Genomic DNA, 6,000 nt, shown 5'->3' with positions numbered 1-6,000 from the left:
TACTAGCTATAATCTCAAATATGTAAATGGTAGCCAAAGCTGGATATGATGCTTCAGTTAAGAATTTTTTTTTTTTTTTTTTGCCCATTGTTTCTTCTAGCATCTTCTTGCCAAATCTTCTGGAGCGCTTGTAATTTCCTCTGTACAGAGCCCAACAGGCTCATCAGCAGCAGAAGGTAAACATAATAGATGTGAGGAATTTCTGGAGATTTATGAGGTTTAGTTTTCTTGAAATGTACACTCTGTCTGGCTATGCTAGTACACAGCCACATGTGGACTCTACAAGTTGAAAATGTTATAAATGGGGCGTCACTTACCCCTTGTTAAGAATAAGGTTTAAGAACAAAAGATGTTTTCTGTGAGCATATTTAAAGATTACATTGCTTTTTAAAGATAGCAATACAGTGGAGATGGAAAGAAATAGTGAATACTTGAAGCCTTAAATTTTTAATCTTGGAATTCAATATGGATTCATTTTTGTTCTTAATTCAGTATATTACATTTTTATCTTTCTGTACCTTCTTAAACCTTTCTGCTTTCCATTTATAATATTGGGAAACAACTGGATATCTGTACAAAATATCCCAATAATATCAGACAAATTCTAATGAAGACTATCGACATTGCTGACATTTGGCATGATGTCCTGCCAGAAAGGAAATTAAAAAGTACAAGCCATTTTCTGAAAGACCTTCTGTTTATGAAAATCGTTAATTTCACATCACTTTGTTGAGAGTAAAAACAACCCCTAGTGAAGGACAGAATATGCCTCTCTCATAATCGTAATAGTTTCATTGCTTGTTAAAACGATTCTTTAACTTTTTAAGGGAGTCTATTGATATTAATTAATCAACTCTCATGCTATAAACATTTCAAGTACTAAAGTGCAAGTTATTCTTCTCTGCTAGGCATTTCTCTACGTCTTTTCTTTTACATATATCTTGCTAGAAGAGGCTAGCACACCATTAGTAGAAGCGCATAGAAAGGCCTCTTATTCCTGCCATTGTTTACCAGTAGGGTTGCCTGATGGAAGGGCTTATAATCATGGATGCAATTTTGTCATGGCCTCACGAAATGGCATCATTTTCAAGGACTTACATAAATGATAGCATGAATCTTATAGAGATAATTATTACTAAGAACATCACTTTAACCTGAATCATCTTCCACAGAGTGCTAGAAAAGGGAGAAAGGTAGTCTTTTATCAAAGGCATGTTTTAATGAAAGCTCGTCTGACTTTGGAGATAAACAGCACGCGACGTGTTGTTGCATGAGATGCATTTAAAATAAAAAGAATTTTGCTCGATTGCTTTCTGATTTTTGTTTTTCCATCATATTTGTCCTCCAGGATGCTTCCAACCATATCTTAATTATTAAAACTGAAATGCTATCCATTTGAACCTACACTTTTGAAGAACAACTGATTCCAGTGTTGCTTTCTTTTTTTTCAAAAAAAGTATATATTGATTTGTTTATATCTCTCCCTATTCGGTGATACTGTGAAGCTAAGAAAAATGAATGTTTCAGTTCACAGCATTCTTGCATAATGTATATAAAATATGTGTGCACCTTAAGAGCATTATGGTGTCTTTGCGAAGAATGGTAAAGCTAACATATTTCAAAGTGTAAGATAGTCATCATCGGAAAGCAACATTTAATTATTAATGAAACCCAGGTATTACCTTGAAATAAAGATGGGTTTTTATTTAGTTTCGTGATATTTTAAAACAAAGTAAATAATGACTTTTCTTCTCTAACCCGATTCAAATGGGGCTTCCAATTGTCAACATCGTAAATACCAATAAATATATTTAAAAATCACAAATTAAAAATTGAGTATTTCCCATTTCCTAAGCTTTATGTATGTTTCTCATCTGTGGTTATTTTGAAGCCGAATTACTACCTAGCAATTTCTTCTTGTCTCTGAAAACAATGTACAGAAGATGAAATAATACAACGATGGTAATCCAGCTTTTTAAAATAATTAGTCTTTTATGCATATAATATTTATGTTATTGTCTGTGCAGCAGTATCTTTTTCTAGAACCATTCTTTACCAAATTTCTTGTTTGACAAATAAGATTAGATTGCCAAGTCACAGCTGTGTATGCCAGTTGATATATCATTGTAGAATTGATAATTCATAAAAGCTCAGTGCTATTTCGGGGTTAAGGTTTTTTTTTTTTTTTTTTTTTTTTTAAGATGTGAGAAAATAAAGCTGCTTGCTAAATGTATTTTTCATTTCTTATCTAAGTTTTACCAGGTTTAGACTAGCTATTGACTCAGTAAATGTAAAAAAAAAAAATGTTGATATGCTGTCAATATTAATGTAGATGTCAGACCAACACTGGTCCCTAATGTATGTAAGAGCAAGTATTTTTTTACCTTGATACAGAAAGGCAGTCATGTGTGAGATTTAATATACATCCTAATCTGTCTTGTCATTGCTGTAGCCATGGGTGATGTGCTAATGTGTGGGCCGCCATTTTCTTTTTCTCCTCACACAATGGAATAGATACCCATGAATGACAGTCAAGCTCCACTCTGTAATTATTTTGAGGACAGCCAGAATATATAGCAGGAACACTGCAGGGTTACCTTTAGATTTAAAGTCTATGACATATTTAAACATCCAAGCAGCCTGTAATTACCAAAAATAAGCATCCTTCAAAGGTCCATTCGTAGGCATACTGAGAATTATTATTCTTCCAAAATTTGTTTAAAACTCAAGTGAATTTTTATTATGTTTAAATATAATAAAATACTGAATCAGCTTTAGCTCCTACTTTTTTCCCCAGACTATTGGCATCTTAACAGAATGTGCCAATATGTATTCTAATTAGGCTATGCATTACTTGATCAGTTGGTGTCATTAAAATGACAAAATTCTACAAAATAAAAATATGAAATACACAATCCACAGCTAATATTAATTAGATCTCATCTCTAATAATTGCAAATATTTAAATTTGGTACTACCTTTTAATTGAGAAAATGTCTGATGAAATTTTAATATGCTATGTTAGTCTATGTTAAAAGAATTTTTAATCATCAGGGCAAAAATATAATTAAATTTACATAAATTTATAATGTAAAGCTGGATCCCCCCAGAATCATTTTCTATAATGAAGAAAATTGTAATGTTTATAGACTATACCATACTGAGTCAAATGAATTGTATTCATATGTGGCAGCAACATAGTTGAAATCTATATATTAGTTAAAATTGTTTAATGGTATTCTAGATATTTTGAACATATTTTGAAAGATATTTATTCTTTAAATGTTGTCTACAGAAGCTAAAGTAGCGTTATGGATCTTCACCCTATAATGGAAATCGGTGAAAACAGTGGTAAAATTTTAGCTGCAGATTTTTGCAGGCAAATATTCCCTTAGAAATAATCCCTTTGGGAGAGGAGGGAAAAAAACCCTATTTTTGGAATAAATGTTATAAATTTGCCTTCCTACTTAAGTTTGCTACAAGTGGCTCTTCTTTTCTAAGAATAGTAATACAAAGGCTAAATTGTTACCTTATGTTTTCATTGGGTAGGTTTGTGACCACTGACAGTTATAATTTACAAAAATTACAATGATTATAGACATTAACATACTTGATGGCAGCTATTATTTTTATTTGAAATACAAAGACCTTCAGTGGATAGTGGACATTAAAACCTTGTCTATAGATGCCAAGTGAGGTGGAGAATTGAGGCAATTTTTCAAAGAATTTAGACTAAGGTGGCACATTTTTCTCAATTACGTAGATAGTTTGGATGCAAATGGTCTTTTGGCTTGCATGTTCTCTACTTTCTTGTATAGATCTTTGGCCAATAAACTGGTTATCTGTTACCAGTAAAACAATCCAGATTTTGACTCTAACTCTGAACTGGTTCACTGAATATAATGAGAGGAAATATTTGTTTCCCCTTGATTTCCTCAACTCATGTAATTCTTGAAACAAACCTGTAATGTAGATATCATTTTATACCTATTTTACAGGAGAGGAAACTGAGCTTTAGAGAGGTTAAGTCTATTTATAAATTTATACAGCTCCATTATTTCAGCAATAGAACTGACATTTGAAAAGCAGTCTGACTTCAGAATCTATTGTTTTAACTATTCAAGAAATTAACACCCTATAGAGAATGACTAGACATTTTGAGACAGAACTTTAAAAAAAAAAGCATTTCCACAATAATCCCCTGCTATTCAAAATCAATGACAAAAATTGTTTGTCATTTTCTTTTTTCTTTTCCTTCACTAGCTATCAGTTCTCATCTGGGAAACCTACTAACAACTTATAGAATAGTTTCATGCAGAGTATCTGATATGAAGTTAGACACTGATGATCATAAATTTCACTTTTTTGGGCATTTTAGATAAGGAGATTATCTGAGTTTATAACACATAGTTCAATGGAAATTAGCTTTGATAAGACACAAGTTAATGCGATATAGTAGACACATCAAATGTGTCGAATTTTTGAAGTGTTGATATTTTAATAGTTGTATCTTTAGCGTATATGAAATTTTGCTTTAATATCTCCTGATAACCCAACCCAAAAAATAAGAAATGTATAAAATAATATTCTGTACTCCCTAGCTAAATTTTTATGTAATATATCATAATTACATATTTGTTACAAAAAGCAAAAAAGAAAAACACCCCGAATAATTGTGTTCCCATGGGTAGAACTTCGGGCAGGGATCACTGATTGCAATTTGAAAACCAGAAGCCCCTTGGCAAGAGTGTGCCACTGTTCACAGCACTTTTGAAGTTTGGAGGTTCAGGGCTATTTGTTCACCATGATGAAGGAAAGCTCAAAGCATGAGATTTATTGCCAGTAACCAGCCATAGCATGATTGCAGTCATTTTCTAGGAAGATCAAATGACCAACATATTTATTTTGCCATAGGTGGGTAGTCAAAATTTGTTAACTCAAGGTTACACAATTTCTTTTCCTGTAAATACCATAATCACTATTTATAAATGCATATTTTACATCCCACATTTTAACTATTTTATATTGTTTTCAAATCAACAAAGATTTAATGACTTCTTATTGGCATACTGTCATATGAGTCCCCAACAAAAACATGTCTTTGCATTTCCGTTTATAGTTTAAGGGGAAAATAGAATGCATGTGATCAAGTGTCATATGACGGGTAAGAACAGATCATGAGAACCCAGATAAGGTAGCTAATGCATAAATCTGAAACAAAATGCTTGACTATAGAAAAAGAGAGTCTTGAAATACGGGCAGGTTTTCAACAAGAGGAGAGGGAAGTGATTAGGTAGTGATATTCCAGATAAAGTAAAACATGAGAAGCAAAGGCTCTGAGTTTGAAAACCACAGGGTGTGTTGGAGGTCAGTAGTACAGTTTGGCTGAGATGCATGGTACTTGTTAGAAAACGAGATTAGAAAATATGACTGAAAGCAGCTGGGTGCAGTGGTTCACGCCTGTAATCCCAGCACTTTGGGAGGCCGAGGTGGGCGGATCATGAGATCAGGAGATCCAGACCATCCTGCCTAACACGGTGAAACTCCCTCTCTACTGAAAAAAAATAAAAAAAAAAAATTACCCGGGCGTGGTGGCGGACGCCTGTAGTCCCAGCTACTCGGGAGGCTGAGGCAGGAGAAGGGCATGAATCCGGGAGGCAGAGGTTGCAGTGAGCCGAGATTGCACCACTGCACTCCAGCCTGGGCGACAGAGTGAGACTCTGCCTCAAATAAATAAATAAGTAAATAAAAATAAAATAGAAAAGAAAAATAAAAAAGAAAATATGACTGAAAGCATGAGCCAGGCTTAGGAAAAGATAATGATTAATAATGATGATGATGATGTTGATGATAACCGAACTTTACTAACCAATCTCTGTATGCCCACCACTATTTAAGTACTTTACACATCCAAGCCCAATTATTCTTCATAGTAATGGTAAACAAGTGGTACCATCATGTTCCTTATTTTATAAATAAGAAAATTTAGAATCCTTTTAG

General features: G+C 33.2%; 1 protein-coding gene across 1 annotated transcript in view; it reads left to right on the top strand.

The window, feature by feature from the left end:
* ZFHX4 (zinc finger homeobox 4) overlaps nucleotides 1-6,000 on the top strand; it is a 174,715-nt gene that overhangs the window by 90,171 nt on the left and 78,544 nt on the right. The window lies entirely within an intron of this gene.

Source organism: Mandrillus leucophaeus, unplaced genomic scaffold (genome assembly GCF_000951045.1).
Source record: "Mandrillus leucophaeus isolate KB7577 unplaced genomic scaffold, Mleu.le_1.0 Scaffold233, whole genome shotgun sequence".
NCBI classification, from domain to species: Eukaryota; Metazoa; Chordata; class Mammalia; order Primates; family Cercopithecidae; genus Mandrillus; species Mandrillus leucophaeus.
The sequence above is the reverse complement of the archived record's forward strand: the minus strand, read 5'-3'. Positions and strand labels throughout refer to the sequence as shown.